The sequence below is a fragment of the Mixophyes fleayi genome, chromosome 6, assembly GCF_038048845.1.
Source record: "Mixophyes fleayi isolate aMixFle1 chromosome 6, aMixFle1.hap1, whole genome shotgun sequence".
In the NCBI taxonomy this organism is placed as follows: domain Eukaryota; kingdom Metazoa; phylum Chordata; class Amphibia; order Anura; family Limnodynastidae; genus Mixophyes; species Mixophyes fleayi.
In genome coordinates, this window is record NC_134407.1 from 1348051 (window position 1) to 1372171 (window position 24121).

Sequence of the window (24121 nt, forward strand, 5' to 3'; positions counted from 1 at the left end):
CATGAAGATATTTAAGCCTATCTCCTGAACTTTAAAAAGATGCTGAAAGGCTTTGCACAGATATTAGTTATTGACCTTCATGAGGAGCAGGTTTATTGGTGCAGCACAGAAAGGAACACAGTCCTGGAACAATATTTGCAGCAGACATTTCCGGGATTGTTGAACTCTTCTCATCGTTGGTTAGTCAGATAACCATCTAAACTTTGTCATTTGGTTATAAAGCTACAATGCCACCTAAACTTTGTTTCTTTAAATAACAAGCAAAGTCCCTTTCAAGCATGCATCTGATCATGCTGTCTTGCTACAAATCATTACCTCCTTTTCAAAACCTCTCTGGAGGGCTAACAATTATGGCTGCCAGTCATACACACAAACTCAGAGGTCTCAGCATATTCAGTGATGGCAGATGGGGGAGGAGGAAGAGGAGGGTCCTATAGTATACAGATCTCAGAAGGCTGCTCACTACTTCATGTGCCATGTGGCTGTGCTTACCATGGTAATCACATGACAATGAGGAATCTCTGCAGAATTATAAATCATTAATAGCAGCCTGAAGAAACAAACCAAATAAAGGTCTAATACCAAGCTCCTTCTTATTGCCTGGCCATGATTTATGTTAAAAAGTCATGGGATTGCAGCTTTAATACAAGTTTTCCACAAACTTTACATATTTTGTGTTTAGATTGGAGCATGATTCACCTTCCTTCTATAAAATATATTGCAAATTAAATGTTGGGTATAAGCTTTATGTATGTTACACTGTGCAAGGAGCGAATAAGTTTACAGAAGTGCCAAAGTGTTCACAGGCAGAGGGGTATTTTTTGGGGTGTTCCTTATGGCCCCATTTTCGTTGAACAAAATAACTTGAATTTTCATCTTATGTTATATGTGGAATGGACAGATAAAAAAATAAAATAGTTCAACAGATACCACAACAACATTATTCACTAGTTGCTCACCAATGTAAATTTCTCTATATTACTGGTGCTCTGGTCTCCACCAATGAAATAGTATCTGTTTCTACTACAGTCAATAATACCTAGTAACATTTTCTTTGCTGGAGGGGCTATGCCAGCACCAGAGAGACCTTCAATAGCATCTACTGTAGCACATTGTAGACGACAGACGTCTCTATGCCGCTGGGCTGAACTACGAAGGACTATATCATCATCATCATTTATATAGCGCCAACATATTTTTACAATTGGGGACAAACAGAGTAAACTAATAAACAAACAGGGAAAACAGACAAAGAGGTGAGAAGGCTGCTCGCAAGCTTACAATCTATGGGACTACATGGATTACTTGCTAGCAGTGAAACAATTCAATTTCACCTTGTTCGGCTTGTTGGATTTTTTTTTTTTTAATGTTTGACAGCTTGGTCCTCTGCATTATTTTGATCAATTTCCATCTGTCTGTAACATACTATGCACTTAAATGTATATTATAAACATAGACATAGTTACAATCATGTTGTTGATCCCTCCATGCTCTGTTGTTAAGTCTGTGAAGATCACAGAACACTTGTTTATTGAACCCAGGAGACCTCGCCACTCTCACCTTGTCCATAATAAAACAAAAACATACCATTATTTTGGCTTGATACTTGTTCAACAGATGCACAATCTTTTATGACATTGTGAAATTTAACTGAGACGTTAGAAGTCTAATTTATTTTTATTGAAAAGGGTGAAGTGACCACATGAGCCATCTCACAACCTCATTCTGAGACAGAACAAAAAAAAGTTGTTCAACTTTCTCAATCACGGTTCTTTAGTTGTCTGTTGAAGGCTCCTCTGCAGAGTACTTGTAACACATATATTGATTGATAAACTGATTCTGACAGTTGCTCGCTCTCTGTGGTGGTTAGAAACATGTAGAGCACTGATAGATATCAGCACTAATGATAGACCATTGTATTCACGAGGACACATTTCATAATGGTTTCATTCACTTCTATTTCCATAAAGTTCTTGGAAGTCATTCGCCCAAAAATGTAATAATGTTTAATAGAAAAATAAAGTTCGAAGGCAGACAGGAATCACACGGCCCATCTGGTCTGTCCATTTATTCCTAAAAACTTCAGACCCTATATGACCTTTATTTTTGTTTGTTTTTAACTACTCCACCTTATTAGCCTCTAACTCCTCTGTTAGAGGCTATGCTATGGCCTACAGATCAGGACAGAGTATTCTAGGTGCCATTTTGCTCATATAGTGGCATCACTACCTCTCTAATTCTACTTCATGACATGTACTCCTCCATTGCTCTTTTATATTGTCTGTTAGCCCTGAAGTCACCTGAAACAGTGATCCCTAGATTCCTTCCCTTCTCAGTAGTTGACATTTTTGTTGGGACTATATTTAGCCTGTGAATTTTGGTGAATGAAGTGCAATACATGCATTTACCATTAACCTTTAGTTGTCGCACTCTTGGCCATTCCACTAATCTACTCCCCCCCCCCCGTGTGTCTACCCTCTTACAGATCAACATGCAGTACCAGTTTGTCACCAGTAATGATATTGAAGACGATTGGTTCAAATTCAATCTTTGGGATTCTACACTGGTAAACTCCACCTTTTCTGAATATATTCCATTTACTACAACTCTCTTGTCATATATCCTTAAACCAATATGTTCTCCACTCACACACTCCAACAGGCATTCACAAGCATTTCAATTTATTTATCGGTCATCAACGTGGGACAGTGTCAAAGGCCTTACTAAAATCTTAAATCTAGATAAGCTACATCTACACCTCCACGTTGATGTCACTTTAGTCACCCAGCCAAAAAAAACAATTAGATTTGTTCGACATGATCTCCCCATAGTAACTCCACGCTGCCCGGGATCTCCCCACAGTAACTCCACGCTGCCCGGGATCTCTCCATAGTAACTTCACGCTGCCCGGGATCTCCCCATAGTAACTCCACGCTGCCCGGGATCTCCCCATAGTAACTTCACGCTGCCCGGGATCTCCCCATAGTAACTCCACGCTGCTCGGGATCTCCCCATAGTAACTCCACGCTGCCCGGGATCTCCCCATAGTAACTCCACGCTGCCCGGGATCTCCCCATAGTAACTCCACGCTGCCCGGGATCTCCCCATAGTAACTCCACGCTGCCCGGGATCTCCCCATAGTAACTCCACGTTGCCCGGGATCTCCCCATAGTAACTCCACGCTGCCCGGGATCTCCCCATAGTAACTCCACGCTGCCCGGGATCTCCCCATAGTAACTCCACGCTGCTAGGGATCTCCCCATAGTAACTCCACGCTGCCCAGGATACTGTTCCCTAAAGCTGGGTACACACTACAGAAAATTACTGCAGATGTGATTGCTGTAACGATTTAGGTAATGACTGAAAGTCTGTCACTCACCGGACTGTGAGTGCTTCTTCCCGGACATTTAGGAACCGTGGCCGTCCTCCATCCTGAGGGACTGCGCATGCGCAGCCCTTTCTAAACCTTCAGTGTATGTTCCTTTAACTTAATTGGCAGATCAGGCAACCTCCCTATATTAAGCACCTGTGGTCAACACCACGTTGCCTGATCTTGGAGTCTCATTCCCCATGAGTCTCTGAAGGTGTTCCTGTGTTTCCTCGTTTATTCAGCCCAGCTGATTCCTGTGGTTTCCAAACCACTTCTACCTCTGTGGTTTCCAAACCACTTCTACTACTGTGGTTCCCATACCACTTCTACCATCTACTGTATCATCGTGACTGTGAGCTGATTCCTATCCGCTGCCTCCGTGCACTACAGTCTTCTATCCACTTCAACTCTACCATGTATTATTGGGACTGTTAGCTGATGCCTATCCGCTGCCTCCGTGCACTACAGTCTTTCATTCACACCCACTCACCTGTTCATGATTGTGACTGCCAGCTGATTCCTATCCGCTGCCTCCGTGCACTACAGTCTTCAACCTGCAACTCGTCTGTGTTTCATCATCGTGACTGCTAGCTGATTCCTATCCGCTGCCTCCGTGCACTAGTCTTCAACCTGCAACTCGTCTGTGTTTCATCATCGTGACTGCTAGCTGATTCCTATCCGCTGCCTCCGTGCACTACAGTCTTCAACCTGCAACCCGTCTGTGTTTCATCGTGACTGTTTGGCTGATTCCTATCCGCTGCCTCTGTGCGCTTCAGTCTTCAGTCCTTGTCGACTCTCCCGTGTTTCCTTGAGCCTGCTGCCACTATTGCTACCCGCTATTCTCCGTGATCAACAGTTCCAGTTCGGCTCTGCTCTCCCGTGTCCCATCGTTACTGCACCTGCTGGTTGCTATTGGCTACCTCCGTGTTCCCGCAGAGACCCGCTGCTGTTACTCCTCAGCGCTACTCATCCATCTACTGCTGATCCGCTCTCCACGCCTTCCTGTGTTCCCTGCTGGTCTACCTACCTGTGCGCTGCACCTGCTAGACCACCGCTTCACCCATCCAGGGACTTTGCATCCTGCCGGCCTCCTGCCGTTCAGGTATCTCTGCACTCCTGTCTGACTGCCTTCTCCTGAACCACGGTATGCATACTTCCCATTGACTGTGCTGTGTATTGCATACCTTGCTGGACTGTGTTGGTTCTTCTCTGGAGTGTGCTATCCGCTGAGTCTATTGCCATCATTGACTGTGTTATCTCGTGCTGGATTCCTTCTAGAGACTTTCTATATTGGCAGTGTTGTTCAGTCATCTATACATTTATATTGTGCATATTACTGTGGATCAAAGTCAGGGTGCCCGTGTATATCTTGTGTTGCAGTCTCTCCCCGTGCACCTCCTCACATATATATTCAGTGGTACAACTTGCTGGTGGCAGACCACTGACCCCTGTTTCCAGTTTCACCTATTCCAGTATCCTCTCACATAGCAGTGGTACAACTTGCTAACGCAGACCACTGACTCCCCGGATACCTCCACTTGGATTCTATTCCTTCACTCAGACAGCGGTACAACTTGCTATCCGCAGACCGCTGACTCTCATCACCCCCTCGTTTCTGTTGGACATTCCTCCTCACTATAGCAGTGGTACAACTTGCTACCGCAGACCACTGACTACCTTCACGTGTCCTTTGTCCATACAGTTCCTCGTGTATTACTACCTTCATATTGCCAGTGCTGCTAGTCATAGACTTTCCTGAGCATCTCATCATCTGCTATTTCCTGTTCCGTGATCACCCTGCTACCAGAGTACCATATTACCACCTATACTGCTCTGGTAAGCCTATCACCTGGTGATCCCTGGGTAAAGACTCCTAGTGCCCGTGACAGTAAGATCAGGCCATGACAGACCCAGATACGGAACCTACCGCTAAAGAGATGCTGCAGCACCTGGTCAGCCGTGTGGAGCAACAGGATGCTCGCCAACAGCTGTTACTTCAATGTTACCAATCGTTAACCTCCCAAGGAACATCTGGACAGACTGTTACAGCTAATATTGAAGCTCCTGTGCTTTCCTCCGTTTCCCCAGTGCCATCCCAGGTGTCTACAGTTCCTACGCTTCACCTGCCTACTCCGTCAAAATACGACGGGGACCCCAAAACTTGTAGAGGTTTCCTTAACCAATGTTCAGTCCATTTTGAACTCCAACCTCAAAATTTTTCTACCCATCGTTCCAGAGTGGCCTATCTTATCTCATTGTTTTCTGGACAAGCCCTGGCTTGGGCCTCCCCTCTGTGGGAAAGAAACGATCCAATTCTACAAGATAGTGCCAAATTCATTTCCACGTTCCGAAGTGTGTTCGATGAACCAGGTCGTGTGACCTCCGCTGCTTCCAGCATCCTTCGTTTGCGACAAGGCTCCCATACAGTAGGACAGTATGTCATTCAATTTAGGATCTTAGCCTCTGAACTTCAGTGGAACACTGAAGCATTAGTTGCCGCCTTCTGGCAGGGGCTCTCCGATAAAATTAAAGATGCACTGACTACTCAAGAGCTTCCTTCGTCACTAGAAGATTTGATCTCTCTTTGCCATCGTGTAGATATGAGATTTCGTGAAAGAGAGTCTGAGAAAACAACGGCTGTCAAAGCACCTCTTCGTTTAAACCCTCAATTTCGTCCAGCTCCATCCTCTGTGATTCCCATGGAGATAGGACGTTCCAAATTATCTTCAGAGGAGAGGAAACGAAGAGTAAAGAATAGACTCTGTATCTATTGTGCTGATTCCACGCATATGCTCAGCTCTTGCCCTAAGAGATCGGGAAATGCCAGGCCCTAACTAGTTCTGGAGAGGTGAAGTTAGGGTCCCTGGAGTCCTCTCCATTGTCTATGAAATCTAAAGTCTGTGCTTTTGATGTTACGATCTCCTTTGCTACCAAATCCTTTGAGTCACAGGCATTGATTGATTCCGGAGCAGCAGGAAATTTCATTTCTAAATCACTAGTGAATCAATGGTCCCTACCAGTGATCACTTTAAAAACACCCATTACTGTGACGGCTATAGATGGATCACGTCTCATCAATGGTCTCATCACCCAGAGTACGTCTCCAGTAACCCTTCAGATTGGTGTACTACACCATGAAGAAATTTCGTTTTTAATTCTTCCAGTTACGACAAGTCCGATTGTCTTAGGCCTTCCATGGCTTCAGTGTCACTCTCCCCAGATTGACTGGCGCACCCCTCAAGTTACGTCTTGGGGGTCTGAATGTCACCATCGTTGTCTTTCTCAAGTTATTCCTCTTAAAGTACAGCAATCTTCCATCTCATCTTCCTCCCCGGGACTCCCTCCTCAGTATGCTTCATTTGCCGATGTGTTTGATAAAGCTCAGTCTGAACGTCTTCCTCCTCATCGTTCTTGGGATTGTCCGATCGACCTTCTACCTGGCAAGACTCCTCCCAGGGGTCGGGACTATCCTCTCTCGTTACCTGAAACTCAAGCCACATCTGAGTACATACAGGAGAATCTCCAGCGTGGGTTCATTCGACCTTCCACCTCTCCCGCTGGAGCTGGGTTCTTCTTCGTCAAAAAGAAGGATGGATCATTACGCCCTTGTATAGATTTTCGTGGACTCAACGCCATTACTATCAAGAATCGGTATCCCATTCCGCTGATCACTGAGCTATTTGATCGCATTAAGGGAGCTCGGATATTTACTAAGTTGGATCTTCGTGGTGCCTACAATTTAATTAGAATCCGTTCCGGTGACGAATGGAAGACCGCGTTCAACACCAGAGATGGGCATTACGAATATTTAGTAATGCCCTTCGGGCTGTGTAATGCCCCCGCTGTTTTCCAGGGTTTCATCAATGAGATCTTTCGGGACTTATTATATGTATGTGTCGTTGTCTACCTGGACGACATATTGATCTTCTCACAGGACCTGCCTTCTCATCACCAACATGTGGCAGAGGTCCTCTCCAGACTACGGAAAAACTCATTGTTCTGTAAATTGGAAAAATGTTCATTCGAGTTACCCCAGATTCCATTCTTGGGGTATATAGTTTCCGGAGTTGGCCTGAAGATGGATCCAGACAAAGTAAATGCTGTACTACATTGGCCTCAGCCAACTACTCTTCGTGCCATCCAGCGTTTTTTAGGTTTTGCCAATTACTATAGACGCTTCATTCAAGACTTTTCATCCATTGCATCTCCTATTGTGGCCCTAACTCGGAAAGGGGCTAATACTAAGCAATGGTCATCTGAGGCTCTCCAAGCCTTTCAAATTCTCAAAGAGTCCTTCTCGTCTGCTCCCATTCTTCGACAGCCTGATGTGACACTCCCCTTCTTCCTAGAAGTAGATGCCTCTAATGTGGGCTTAGGAGCTATTCTCTCCCAACGCTCGGAGCAACAAAAATTACATCCTTGTGCCTTCTACTCTCGGGGTCTTCTGCCCGCAGAGAAAAATTATACTATCGGGGACAAGGAGTTGCTGGCCATCAAAGCTGCATTAGAGGAATGGAGATACTTGTTGGAAGGAGCTCGCCATCCGGTGACGATCTTCACGGATCATAAGAACTTGTCATATTTGCAATCTGCCCAATGCTTGAACCCTCGTCAAGCAAGATGGTCTCTTTTCTTTTCCCGTTTTGAATTAATTATAACCTTCAAACCAGCCGCTAAGAACAAGAAAGCTGACGCTCTATCTCGAGCTTTTGTGACGTCCTCTGATGTAGAAGAGGTTCCCAACCATGCTATTCTAGACCCCAAATGTATTTCTCTGGCTGCTTCATCCACCAAAATGCTACCATTTGGGAAGACCCTCGTGCCTCCTACTCTGAGGAGGAAAATCCTTTCGTGGTTCCATGCCTCTCGTTTTTCTGGACACGCCGGTGAACACAAGACCTTTGAGATTCTCTCTCGAAGTTACTGGTGGCCTTCAATGAGGAGAGACGTCAAAGAGTTTATTGCTTCCTGTGATTTATGTTCTCAGTTCAAATCCTCCCGCAGAACTCCAGCAGGGTTGCTGCGACCACTACCCATTCCGTCCAAGCCTTGGACCCATATTAGTATGGATTTCGTTACTGATTTGCCACCAAGTAAGAATCACAATACTATTTGGGTAGTGGTAGACAGATTTTCGAAGATGGCTCATTTCGTCCCTCTGTCCGGTTTACCTTCCTCGTCTACTCTGGCTGAACATTTCATTAAAGAAATCTTCCGCATCCATGGATGTCCGTCTGAGATTGTGTCAGATAGAGGAGTACAATTCGTTTCCAGATTCTGGCGGGCCCTTTGTAAAACCTTGGGCATACGATTAGCACTCTCATCGTCTTACCATCCGCAATCTAACGGACAAACGGAACGAGTCAATCAAGATCTTGAGACTTTTATTAGGATGTTCTCTTCAGCCAACCAGGACAACTGGGTAGAATTGCTCCCTTGGGCTGAATTCGCCCATAACAACATGTACCATGAGTCATCATCCGAAACTCCATTCTTTGTGGTCTACGGTCACCATCCGTCTTTTCCGGAATTTCCTGCCCTCCCGCCCACCCAAGTTCCTGCTGTCGAAACTGCTTGTCAGACCTTCAAAAATATCTGGTCTCAGGTCAAAACCTGTTTAAAGAAGACATCTAACAAATATAAGTCTTTCGCAGATAAGAAGAGGCGGGCTATTCCACCACTAAAAATTGGAGATCGTGTCTGGTTATCTACCAAAAATATTCGTTTGAAGGTCCCATCTATGAAATTCGCCCCTCGTTTTATTGGTCCATATAGGATCATTCAAGTTATCAATCCAGTATGTGTTAAACTTCTTCTTCCTAAGAATCTTCGGATTTCCAATGCCTTCCATGTGTCCTTGCTCAAACCTCTCATTATCAACCGTTTCTCGGCTCCTCCCTCAGCACCGCAGCCAGTTCAAGTTCATCAGGAGGAGGATTTCGAGATTACTGAGGTATTGGATGCAAAAATTTTGCGAGGAGTCCTCCGTTTCCTCGTTCATTGGAAGGGCTTTGGTCCTGAGGAGCGTTCTTGGATCAAAGCTGAAGATCTTAATGCTCCTGCCCTTCTGAAGAAGTTTTATTCCAAAAATCCGGACAAGCCCGGTTCCAGGCGTTCTGTGCCCACCTTTAAAAGGGGGGGTACTGTCACTCACCGGACTGTGAGTGCTTCTTCCCGGACATTTAGGAACCGTGGCCGTCCTCCATCCTGAGGGACTGCGCATGCGCAGCCCTTTCTAAACCTTCAGTGTATGTTCCTTTAACTTAATTGGCAGATCAGGCAACCTCCCTATATTAAGCACCTGTGGTCAACACCACGTTGCCTGATCTTGGAGTCTCATTCCCCATGAGTCTCTGAAGGTGTTCCTGTGTTTCCTCGTTTATTCAGCCCAGCTGATTCCTGTGGTTTCCAAACCACTTCTACCTCTGTGGTTTCCAAACCACTTCTACTACTGTGGTTCCCATACCACTTCTACCATCTACTGTATCATCGTGACTGTGAGCTGATTCCTATCCGCTGCCTCCGTGCACTACAGTCTTCTATCCACTTCAACTCTACCATGTATTATTGGGACTGTTAGCTGATGCCTATCCGCTGCCTCCGTGCACTACAGTCTTTCATTCACACCCACTCACCTGTTCATGATTGTGACTGCCAGCTGATTCCTATCCGCTGCCTCCGTGCACTACAGTCTTCAACCTGCAACTCGTCTGTGTTTCATCATCGTGACTGCTAGCTGATTCCTATCCGCTGCCTCCGTGCACTACAGTCTTCAACCTGCAACTCGTCTGCGTTTCATCATCGTGACTGCTAGCTGATTCCTATCCGCTGCCTCCGTGCACTACAGTCTTCAACCTGCAACCCGTCTGTGTTTCATCGTGACTGTTTGGCTGATTCCTATCCGCTGCCTCTGTGCGCTTCAGTCTTCAGTCCTTGTCAACTCTCCCGTGTTTCCTTGAGCCTGCTGCCACTATTGCTACCCGCTATTCTCCGTGATCAACAGTTCCAGTTCGGCTCTGCTCTCCCGTGTCCCATCGTTACTGCACCTGCTGGTTGCTATTGGCTACCTCCGTGTTCCCGCAGAGACCCGCTGCTGTTACTCCTCAGCGCTACTCATCCATCTACTGCTGATCCGCTCTCCACGCCTTCCTGTGTTCCCTGCTGGTCTACCTACCTGTGCGCTGCACCTGCTAGACCATCGCTTCACCCATCCAGGGACTTTGCATCCTGCCGGCCTCCTGCCGTTCAGGTATCTCTGCACTCCTGTCTGACTGCCTTCTCCTGAACCACGGTATGCATACTTCCCATTGACTGTGCTGTGTATTGCATACCTTGCTGGACTGTGTTGGTTCTTCTCTGGAGTGTGCTATCCGCTGAGTCTATTGCCATAATTGACTGTGTTATCTCGTGCTGGATTCCTTCTAGAGACTTTCTATATTGGCAGTGTTGTTCAGTCATCTATACATTTATATTGTGCATATTACTGTGGATCAAAGTCAAGGTGCCCGTGTATATCTTGTGTTGCAGTCTCTCCCCGTGCACCTCCTCACATATATATTCAGTGGTACAACTTGCTGGTGGCAGACCACTGACCCCTGTTTCCAGTTTCACCTATTCCAGTATCCTCTCACATAGCAGTGGTACAACTTGCTAACGCAGACCACTGACTCCCCGGATACCTCCACTTGGATTCTATTCCTTCACTCAGACAGCGGTACAACTTGCTATCCGCAGACCGCTGACTCTCATCACCCCCTCGTTTCTGTTGGACATTCCTCCTCACTATAGCAGTGGTACAACTTGCTACCGCAGACCACTGACTACCTTCACGTGTCCTTTGTCCATACAGTTCCTCGTGTATTACTACCTTCATATTGCCAGTGCTGCTAGTCATAGACTTTCCTGAGCATCTCATCATCTGCTATTTCCTGTTCCGTGATCACCCTGCTACCAGAGTACCATATTACCACCTATACTGCTCTGGTAAGCCTATCACCTGGTGATCCCTGGGTAAAGACTCCTAGTGCCCGTGACAAAGTCCCGATGAGCATGTGGATTTATGAGTGGGCACCTACATGATTTACCTTCAGGTCTGTGATCTTCATCTGTCATAACCATCTGCTGCAAAGATCGTGACTCTGACCACTCTATAAAGATCTGCCTACACTGCTATTCGTGAGTGTGTACTCACTTCCACATTTTCAGTCAGTTAAGAAAATCAAATGAAACGATACAATGTACTTTGGTGTAATAAAACATGATCGTAGGAGCGTACACACTCATGTGATATAGGACCTAACAGTTTATCATGTAAAATTTGTCCGCTAATTGGTTAAAAAGCCTGTCGTGTGCACCGAGTGTAATCACTCCTTTATTCCTCCTGTCTGTTTTACGGACTAAGAGGGGTTGGTTTGATAAAACATTTCAGGTCAATTCATGAGCATAATATTTGGGATCTGCTCCTTTAAGCAATTTTCTTGAGTTCCTGTAAAATAAAGAGGCCTCTAGCAGATCATAACTCTGATGGCTCATGCTTACATAAAAATATTCTGTGCCAATGTTTCCGTCAATAATGAAAATATGTTTAATTATTCCAGTTGCTAACAGGCAAGCCCCTGACAGCTATTGTTCAGTAAAGGCTGTCATTACCGTTTCTGCAGATTAGGAATACGGAGAATACAGGACTTTGTACTGACCACAAATTCAGCCAGGTATTAAAACCATTGTTTAAAACCTGCAAAGATCACATAATTGACTCTGCAGCCCAAATGTACACATAAAAATGTATAAGAATAATAATTATCACAATATTAAACACACAAAGAGTCCCCAGCATGGTGTCAATGGTGTTTGTCATTTCTAGGATTATAAAGTACTTTCCCTTCATTATGAACTGTTCTTACAAGTAGGAATAATGGCTCCTGGCCACAAAGCCAGGGAAAAGCAATCAAGATTTCCGTCCTCCCAGCATGCTCTCTGGAATTAACCGTCAAGTCCTCGTTCCACAAGTATTAGCAGGCAGGGTTAACACTCCCCCAGCTCATCTTGCATTCCTTACACTGTCGCTATGTTTGTTTTCCCAATGACTGAAGACGAGGGAACATGAATTATAAAAGGTTCTTCATTAACACAGGATATTTTTTGAGCTTCCTTGGTTTTAAGTATTTAATAGCTGGATCCTTAGATATCTATACCCATCTAATTTGATTTCCAGTAGACATTAAAGTGACAGAGTGGACAAGGCCCTAGTGAGATCGGGTTTACTGGTAAAGTACATATCGGCATGTGGTAATGCCGTGGTACAGATGGGCGAAACAGAGACATTTCTTACACTCATTAATTAACTATAGACAGATAGTTTAAGATGAAACGTTTACACAGCAATGATAAAAGTGCACTACGAATAGATCTGCAGAAAACTCGCTAAGCAATGGAAAAAGGTCTCAAGGTTGCACTTTGACGTTACAAAGGACACAAACAGAGAAGAACAAGGAATAAACACATTACTTATTTGTGTGTGCAAACACTTTTTAGAAGTGCATTTAAAAATGTCTTATTACAACCTTCCCTTTGGCAAAAAATCCTTCCTTCAGGGGCTTAGGATCATTTCTCCTTTTACTTCTAATTTCCAAACTTCCCAAGTTGGCAGTTTACATGTCTCCCTCAACTCTTTACTCTCCTTTACTTCTCACATCCAGAATGGCGCTTCCACCTGTGCAACATCTCCAAAATACATCAGTTTTCAAACAAGATGCCACTAAGCTCCTGATCCAGGCAGGTTAAATCCTCCTTATTGGCCTGCCAATGACAAAACTATCCCCTCGATTGCAGCTTAAACTCTCATCTACATTTCTCATCACCCCCTATCTGATAGTCCTCTCCCTCAATTCTTTCATCGGCATCACATAAAATAGTCTAAGTCAGTGGATTCCAAACTTTTTCAGTTCAAGGCACCCTTAGGGTCTCCAAAATTTCTTCAGGGCACCCCATAGCGAAAATAATTACATAGTAGTCCCCCACCTTGCTTACCACTGGCCCTGGCCAAGGCAACCCTTTGAGAGTTTCAAGGCACCCCATGTAGCCTAGGCGCACAGTTTGGGAACCACTGATCTAAGTACTGAAGTTTGCCTTAATTCCCTCCATAACTCCTGTCCCACCTCTATGTCCAACTTCATTCATAAATGCTGTTCCAGTTACCTTCTGCTCTCATCTAAGGTCTTCTCTCATAACCTCATCCCACACATGGCTGCAAGACTTCCCCTCTCTTTTATGGAGCGCCCTGCCTAACCCTATCAGACTCTCCTCAACCCCATTGATATTTGTATGATCCTTGAAGGCCTCTTTCTCGTCTTACTTCTAAAGAGGGTTTTCCACTAAAGCTCCTGATCATTCTACTGCCTTCTGTGTCAGCTCTTCCCCACACCTTGCAGACTGTAAGCTCACATGGACAGCGCCATCTTTACCTTCTGATTCATGTCATTATATGTCATTTGTTTGTATCATGATCCCCTCAACTTACAGAGCTGCATAACGTAGTAGTGCTTTATATAGGATAATAATTCAGCAGAGATAAGGTTAAGTAACAACTAAATAATATACAAATGAACATGTACAGTCTAAAACTTCCTTTATGTTTATGTGTGGCTGATTGCTTCATTTGTACAATAATATATTTTCAAACAGATCTTTCATCTTTCAGGAGATGAAGGCGGCTCACCTAGTATCTGCCTTTATGTTTTCTCTCTTTTTTTAATTCAAATATTAAACGTCTGAAACATTTTCCATTCCTGTCTCTGCTACCAGCTCCTTCTGAGCAAATTGAGAATATCTTGAAAAGAATATTTCTGTTTGAAAAGGAATTAAGCTTTCCCTGAAAGGATTCTTAAAGGTTGCGATATTCACAGCCCGATAAAGAGCCACCTTTTTTAATGAAATTCTAATTAGCAATTTTATGCACTCTTCCATTAGTCGGATCAGATTAGAACGCATTTGCACAGTCTTCCTTTTAATTAACTGCGCTCATAACGAGTTTCCAACAATTGTCACTGGCTGCCTTAGAGTAGAGCGACTGGAAACGGACAGATGTGTGAACTGTCAAAATTAAGGTTGATGAGGTTTCTGTACCAGACCGCTCAACTAATGTCATCATTCCAGCATTGTGCAGTGTACAGCATACATACACATATACTTATCCAGTTACCTGACAAATGGTCTCCAGCGCTTATACCTGCGCAGACAAGAGCGATAAGCTGTGTACTTATACAGACCGAACACAGTGCCAAGTACACTACCATCTAACATGCACATAAAGATGCTGTGCAGTGTAACCTTTCTCCTAACTCTCATAGTTCATCAACAATGATCATCACTTGCATCATCCCCTCGGCTGGAGCACAAAGTCCAACCATTCTTAGGTTGTTAGAGGATCATGGATGTACAGTTGTGACCGATGACGAAGATCAATGATAACCAAACAAATGTCACCATATCTTTATGGACACTACTAAACCTCCTTATTCTCTACTTTTAAGATGCCAGGAAAGCAATAGGTGGTAAAACAAAAGATACATGAAAATATAGAATTTATCAGCAGGGAAAAACCTACAGATCCATCTAGTCTGCACTTTTGTATTTGTTTTTACTATATATATATATATATATATATATATATATATATATATATATATATATATTAGATCTAACTCTTCAATACAGCGATATGACACATGAATATTATATTACTGTACGAGTTCTGAAAACACCGACTGGGAGACTATTCCACGGAACTTTCTGTATAAATGTTCTTCTCTATGTCTCCTCTGTTTTCCTCCCTCTAATGTTAGTGACTGAATTCAGAGTTTGGGTGAAACTGTGACGTCACCCCTACATCTTGTTTAACGCGGGACACAAAAAAGTACAATAGTGCATTGAGCATTTAAGATTGATGCTTTATTATCATCACTTTGTGCTACCTGAGTAGGAGATTAAAGAATGAGTCTTGTCTGTGATATAAAACGTTTATAATTCAACATTATTACACTGCATGTATCTAAGCTTAGCACTTTATTATACAGAGACTATTACAGAGACATGTTGCTGTATAATTTAGAGTTGGTTATAAATTGTGAAGATCTAAACTGCTTCATTTCACAGTCATTGTTTAATGCTCGCTGGATATTTATGCTTTGTCCCCACACAGTACAAGTGACAAACAAAGTTGATCTTTAGAAAAATGACAGTGTGTCTAATAATCCATTCAGTAGAAGAAGGAGAGAGCGAATAGACGCTCTCTCTTATCACACGTCCAAATGCTGGATGTCACAGACACCAGGAGCTTCACAGGCCATTTACACGGAGTAGCCAGATTTCCATGTACTGATCGGCAGAGGAAAAGGGTAAGAGATTGCAAAAGCCGCAGTTTAACATTTACGTCTTATGTCTTTCGTTCCAGGCAACAATAGACATTGTTTTTATGTGTGAGAAGATAAGACAAATGTAATGCTACAGACAAAGTGTATCATCCAGCCGCTACATTTACATACAGATCATACTGGTTATCATACCCTAAGCTCTTATCTCTGGCAGAAATTCAGCATTTTCACAGGACGATGCAGGTAGATCAGTTTCTAACAGCTTCATTGGCTGATAACCTATCACACTACCCGATGCCTAATGTTACTGCTCCCACCTTGTGACAAACCTGCTCCTAGCCATGGCTGGTGAGACAAGACCTTCTTAGCGATACAATGCACTACTGACAAGGTTCATTGATCTCCGGACTGGAGGTGACTCAGGACAGAACAGTGGCTGGATGGATACGATCATTAACTAATTACTAACCGCACAACAAATACAACAAACAAAATGACACACATAGTATAGATGTCATGTGCTGATAGTTTAATGTGGACTGAAAACTACCAGACTGTCAGAACTGATCTGCTTAATCAGGATACCACTTTGTAGTTCCTCACTGTATGCTGCCATATTTTTGAGAAGTCTATTGACATAGAAGCACTGAGCACAAGTAGAAGCAGAGAGGAAGAAATATGTGTCCATTATCGTATTTAAGCAACCCAAAAACACAATACAATGTCAACATTCATTCTCAAAAGATGTCATAGTTTAATATTTCAGCCAAGTGATTCTGATCCCAGGAAATGTGTTTTAATTGGACGGGCCGGATCACATGCTCAGTCACTGGGTATAAATACACAGGCAGTCATGAGTGAATTTGTGCATCTCCCAGTGTGAGATGCAGGGAGATTGGAGCTAATTGCTTCTATCGGAACACATGTTCTCTCGTTGATGTCATTCATATCCACTGTAGCATTTTTGACATTTTTGGTAGTCCCACGGGGTCTGTCAGCCTCTGACTCGCCCTGCACTGTGAGGGGTCTCTGACATTTCTCTAACATGGAACATATTGACGGGCTGCCCTCCTCTCTGAAATGCATCGGCCACTTTGTCAAGTCATGTGTGAACTATAATTTAGGCTAATAATTGCCAGACCTGAGCTCAATGAAACATCACCGTCTACAAACTGCTGAATTTTAATACATTGAAAAGCAGCTTGCCTGAGGCCAGGACAGGCCTAACAAACACATATGGAAGCACTTAAAAAGTGATAAATGATTTGGCATCTACATTGTCTACTAGTGAGCTGCTTAGGAAAGAAAATTAGGGTGAACAGGTGTTAGAGGGAAGAACGCTGGTGCATTTTAATAGAATTGTCAAAATGTTGGACCCAGATGTTGACATCTATGCATACAAGATGGAATGTAATCCTACGCTGCTATTTCAGTAATTATTTGCTTGAGTTTTTGGAGCCCTGTGCAGGAAATCCCTTGCTTTTCTTGCTGTGTTACCCAGTCCCCCCTCCTCCTATCAAAGTGTACAGCCTCCACGATTGCATCTGCATGCTTTAAATAATCCATGCCTGTCACATTTCATTCTTTCCTCTTGGATCATAAGCATCATGTCCCATTCTTCCAGCAGAGATCCACATATAAATATGGCTGATTGTCTGGCTGCGTTGTCCTAAGATGACTGTATCAGAGCTCTGATGCCAGGTGGACTATAGTAACTACATGTAGGTTTCTGTGAGAGAGAAGACCAGCATCACATGTTATCGTGCGGTCTGGAACATATAGAAATATAAAGTAAATCTAATAGATCAATATTCAAATATCTACAGAGACAAAATGTGGTGAAGATACAGAAATATAGAACCACGGACACCATTCCTTACCTATCATCATCTATTTATATATATATATATATATATATATATATATATATATATATATATAGCGCCAGTAATTCTGTGTGCTCAAACAGGGAATAATATGAAATATTAGCTGAATGATGGGCCTGTGTTTGTAACATTATCGGAAACACACAATGAGCAAAGTGTTTGGCTGTGTGGTGATTGGACATATGTGGCTTGCTGGGTTCAACCAAGGCGTCTGGTGTATATTTTAGTAGTGAAATTGTGATGGGACTAAGCTGTCAGAATTCAGTGTGTAAATATAGGAAGGAATGTGTTGATAATGAACTGCTTTATATGTATTTGCACGAAGTTCTCTGGATGCATGAATGTGGAGGGGGAGCTGAGTGTCTGCACATTGTACGTGTCGGACACTTTAGGTGCTTCTCCTGTGATCTGTTTGATGGAGCAGTTAATGAGTCTCCTTGATGGACTCAAGAACAAGGTAATGTATACTGCACTCGGACACTGCAGGTGACATTCCGAGTGTCTCTCTTCCTCTACAACAATTAGTGTAAGTGTTTCCTGGTCATTTTCACCCTCCTGGACCGCTCCTGTATTACTAGTTTATGGAGTCTGCACATCTGTCTTTCCAGTCATCGCTGCAGGTGACATGTAAAACACTCAGATGCTGCAGGCACTACAGCAGCTGGTAAACAATACAAATAATTACTATAAAAAGACAACAACATCTCAGCATCTAGCTGACTATAGCCAAATACAAGCTGCTTTCTTCCATGAGGTGAATCATGAGATCTATTGCTTCTTACTTGCAGCGGCCCCAGGGTCCAACGCTCATCACATTGTTTTCCCAGCATTCTGATGTACGCGGCTGGTTACAATGTTTCTTCCCATGATTCCCTTCACATTCCGTATAGGTCCAGTGCGGTCAGAATAGACACCCGGATACCAGAAAGGAGAAATGGTCGAACAGTGGTTGTAGGAAGAGAGGTTACGTGATCAGCTCTGTGCATTTGACATCGCAGCAGCAATGATTTATCTCTCAGTGTTTGTATCTGGGTAAAAGGTCCAATACCTGCAGAACACGATCATTAACGTAAAATCATATCTCATTATTGACGCATTGTAATGTTATCTCCAGAAATAGTGACATCAACATGTTGCCCCATTGCGGTGCCCAGGATAGAGATTAGAGGGTAGAGGCATATACATACCTATATATCTATATCTATGTGTGTGTGTAAGACTATAGTCACGGTATAGTAATCCCTCCCTAGACGCTTATCTCTGGCTGGAACGCACGCAGCCTCCAGCATTTCTCTCCTTTGACAAATAGAAGAAAACACCTCTTATTTTTGTCACCATGTAAATCTTCCATGTTTCTTTTTATGAAGTTTCCTTTTTATTCCTTTTTTGAACTACTTTGATTTAAGATCAAAACTCATCCAACCAAGAAGAAAACAGAGAGAAACTCAGATTGCCTGTTTACTGTAAAACATTTCCTTTCAAAGAGCTGTGAGGGTATTTTTCAGGGAGATACGGCCCTGTACATATCGGAGTTTAATAAGAGAAAGTAATTCGGTAGAACGTGTGTATTTAAACATTGGAGAAAGAGAGTGGGAGGATGACAATCAATCTTCCCTTTGTACTTTAGCCACTGGCCCGTTACAGCTTTGAAGATCAATTGGAAGAGGGATAGTGAGTTAATGGAGGGGCTGAGGAAATACCTTACTCATTCCAGACTGATATTAGACAACAATACGTGCAAGTTAACCTATTGCTAACTGAGTCTCTGATGTCAGAACCAGACTATACTGCCGCCATCTCAGTAGGTCACAGATGGCATCGAGGAGCTCAGGCGATGGCATCACATCAAACAAGGGCGTCGGACGCCATCATAACAATAGTCCAATGCGCTGAAATACTTCAAACTTGCATAAGTTTGAAAAATTTCAGCAATTAGTTAGACTGTGAAGCATTTCCAATACAGACTGAAGCAAATTTGAACTTCTAGTTCAATTAATGTAAAAAGAAAAAAATAGATTCAATTATTTTTGAAAAAGGAAAAATATTACAAAATCTTTGCACATTAAAAAATACTTTATTCACAGAAATAGCACATTTTAATACCTTTAACTATTATTGCCACCTTTAGACAGTGATAACAGAACCGCGATCACGGTGGTACAACAACCATCACAATACGTGATAAACAGGCTCTGCTGCGCTGACAGCAAAAACTATGGAAATAATGGAAGTCATGTAATATTGGAAAATAAAGTCAGTAGCATAATAATACAATAATAATGAAATAAAAAATAAATATATGAAAATAAAAATGTAGATAATATCAAAAGAAAATAGAAATAATAAAATTAAAATATTAAATATGAAAATTGAAATAAAAATGAAAATAAATTAAACAATGTACTGTCAGTGGCACCTTGACCCTAATAGATCCCAACGCCATCTCTCCAAACACCTCTCCCCTTTCTTCCATGGTACTGTGCTAAATTAGCTACTTCATGGAAATACTCCATCTAGTTGAGCATATTACAGGAATAAGGTTTATTACCTCACAATATTCAGGATACCCCTAAACACACACTCAGATTAATAACTCATATCTAGAGTGCCCAGAAATCTACGATGATGCAACGTGTTTGTGGTAAGTATATATGTTATGGATATATATCTAGCATCATTCACAACACCCCAAATACATTCTACTGGACCTGGAACCCCTGTACTGATAATATACTAAGTATTTATAGCTTCCTAGCAGATAACTCATCTTGTGAGTCTGTGATTGGTTTCATCACCTCACCATATTTGTGGATATACAGCTTGTGTTGCTCAGACATATTTTGGCTCCTTAGAAGCTTTTCTTTAATATTCTGTATTAAGATGTATAATGTTATCTGTATATATTATTTACTAATCATGGTGAACAAATGGCAGTAATATACATCTGTGTGGGAATTGGATGTGTAGTAGTAAAAACTCCACCTCTCTGAGGGGCAATGTACCAAGCAGACGAATGAGAGGGCATCATCATCATCATCATCATCATTTATTTATATAGCACCACTGATTCTGCAGCGCTGTACAGAGAACTCATTCACATCAGGGCATACTGATAGTACTGACAGAAGACCACAAAAAAAGTGCAGATATCAAAACCGGCCCCCTACAAATCACCATCCCGACTTTTAGCCGTGAAAAGAATACAATGTTTGAGTTGCATTAAACAGTGGTTGGAGGAATATCTAAGAGGCGATTTACACTATTTTGCCTTTCACCACATTTAATAAAAGACTCCCTCCCATTCTCTGACAGCCTGTGTTACTTAGCATCCGTCATGGTCCTGTAGGGGGGTAGAGGGAAGAACCTAGACACACTGAGTAGCATTGGGCCCCTTCTGGTAGAACTGAATGGTGAGAACAAACATGATGTGTCCCCTTTACAAATCTGATAAACTGTGCCCCATTTATTCCATAATCATACAGTGCCCCCTCTACAGAAAAAAATATATAGTGCCCCCTATAGAAATAATTATACAGTGAGGCCTATAGAAATAATTATACAGTGCCCCCTATAGAAATAATTATACAGTGAGGCCTATAGAAATAATTATACAGTGCCCCCTACAGAAATAATTATACAGTGCCCCCTAAAGAAATAATTATACAGTGCCCCCTATAGAAATAATTATACAGCAAGGCCTATAAAAATAATTATACAGTGCCCCCTATAGAAATAATTATACAGTAAGGCCTATAGAAATAATTATACAGTGCCCCCTATAGAAATAATTATAGTGATGCCTATAGAAATAATTATACAGTGTCCCCTATAGAAATAATTATACAGCGAGGCCTATAGAAATAATTATACAGTGCCCCCTATAGAAATAATTATACAGTGAGGCCTATAGAAATAATTATACAGTGCCCCCTATAGAAATAATTATACAGTAAAGCCTATAGAAATAATTATACAGTATCCCCTATAGAAATAATTATACAGTGAGGCCTATAGAAATAATTATACAGTGCCCCCTATAGAAATAATTATACAGCGAGGCCTATAGAAATAATTATACAGTGCCCCCTATAGAAATAATTATACAGTAAGGCCTATAGAAATAATTATACAGTGCCCCCTATAGAAATAATTATACAGCGAGGCCTATAGAAATCATTATACAGTGCCCCCTATAGAAATAATTAGACAGTGAGGCCTATAGAAATAATTATGCAGTGCCCCCTATAGAAATAATTATACAATGAGGCCTATAGAAAGAATTATACAGTGCCCCCTATAGGAATAATTATACAGTGAGGCCTATAGAAATAATTATACAGTGCCCCCTATAGAAATAATTATACAGTGCCCCCTATAGAAATAATTATACAGTAAGGCCTATAGAAATAATTATACAGTGCCCCCTTTAGAAATTATTATACAGTAAGGCCTATAGAAATAATTATACAGTGCCCCTATAGAAATAATTATACAGTGAGGCCTATAGAAATAATTATACAGTGCCCCCTACAGAAATAATTATACAGTGCCCCCTATAGAAATAATTATACAGTGAGGCCTATAGAAATAATTATACAGTGCCCCCTATAGAAATATTTATACAATGCCCCGTAAAGAAATAATTATACAGTGGCCCCTATAGAAATAATTACACAGTGTGCCCTATAGAAATAATGCTATAATGGCCCCCATGAAAATAAATATTGGCCTCTTCTCCATCTTAATACTTATTAATTGTGCCCTATTTCCTATAGTGTAAGAAATACTTATCTACCATCATCTTATCATCATCATAACTCCAAATACTAGGGTTCCTCCCGCACTCCATCTTTAATCAAAATAATGAGACCACCACACACTTTTACTTCCTCCCCTAAATACAAAGAGGAAAACTGGCATCGTCAGGCCCTCCAGCAGTCATTCCAAGGGTACAGAATATAATGTACCCGGCAAAACCTGCTCTGCAGTCATCACATCCTGAGGACCAGGAGTAATAACACGTCTCCGCTACATATATGGGGAATCAGAGTCTGTCATACAATGATCCAGGAGGAATAACACGTCTCCGCTACATATATGGGGAATCAGAGTCTGTCATACAATGATCCAGGAGGAATAACACGTCTCCGCTACATATATGGGGAATCAGAGTCTGTCATACAATGATCCAGGAGGAATAACACGTCTCCGCTACATATATGGGGAATCAGAGTCTGTCATACAATGATCCAGGAGGAATAACACGTTTTCGCTACATATATGGGGAATCAGAGTCTGTCATACAATGATCCAGGAGGAATAACACGTCTCCGCTACATATATGGGGAATCAGAGTCTGTCATACAATGATCCAGGAGGAATGACACGTCTCCGCTACATATATGGGGAATCAGAGTCTGTCATACAATGATCCAGGAGGAATAACACGTCTCCACTACATATATGGGGAATCAGAGTCTTTCATACAATGATCCAGGAGGAATAACACTTCTCCGCCACATATATGGGGAATCAGAGTCTGTCATACAATGATCCAGGAGGAATAACACGTCTCCGCTACATATATGGGGGATCAGAGTCTATCATACAATGATCCAGGAGGAATAACACGTTTCCGCTACATATATGGGGAATCAGAGTCTGTCATACAATGATCCAGGAGGAATAACGCGTCTCCGCTACATATATGGGGAATCACAGTTTGTCATACAACATGTCCAGGAGGAATAACACGTGTCCGCTACATATATGGGGTTTCAGGGTCTGTCATACAATGTATCCAGGAGGAATAACACGTGTCCGCTACATATATGAGGAATCAGAGTTTGTCATACATGTCCAGGAGGAATAACACGTCTCTGCTACATATATGGGGGATCAGAGTTTGTCATACATGTCCAGGAGGAATAACATGTCTCCCCATATATGGGGGATCAAAGATTGTCATACAACATGTCCAAAAGGAATAACACATTTTCACAACATATATGGGGGGATCAGAGCCTGATAAACAACATGTCCAGGAAGAATAACACGTTTCCGCTACATATATGGGGAATCAGAGTCTGTCATACAATGATCCAGGAGGAATAACACGTCTCCGCTACATATATGGGGAATCAGAGTTTGTCATGCAAAGTGGCCAGGAGGAATAACACGTCTTGTTACATATAAGAGGTCGTACAACGTGTCCAGGAAACATTGAGAAAATGAATGAGGATACTAAATAGAAAGTGGGCAGCAGAATCCAGGCGTGTTAGCAATCAGCAACACAGGAGGCTTCCCGACACTGAACCAGGGACACTCTCACTATACAACCATATAATCAAATTTCAGTAATGAGTTATTAATTAAGTAGGGGCATCCATTTCTCTACTAACTGCCTCATAAACAATCGACTGGAGATTAGTCAATTTTGACTTCTTGACACTATTTAACAAATCAATATTAGATTTCCCACACAGCAACCCAGA

At 42.3% G+C, this 24121-nt stretch overlaps 1 protein-coding gene and 1 long non-coding RNA gene across 8 annotated transcripts in view; both read right to left on the reverse strand.

Moving 5' to 3' along the window:
• Positions 1-24121, reverse strand: part of LOC142160698 (uncharacterized) — a 302469-nt gene that overhangs the window by 216984 nt on the left and 61364 nt on the right. The window lies entirely within an intron of this gene.
• The window catches only part of LOC142160701 (uncharacterized), a 31623-nt gene continuing 23757 nt past the window's right edge, over positions 16256-24121 (reverse strand). Inside the window, exons 2-3 of the long non-coding RNA XR_012693286.1 lie at positions 18410-18675; positions 16256-17470 (exon numbers count right to left, since the gene is read on the reverse strand). This is a non-coding gene — a long non-coding RNA (uncharacterized LOC142160701). The remainder of the gene's footprint in view (positions 17471-18409; positions 18676-24121) is intronic.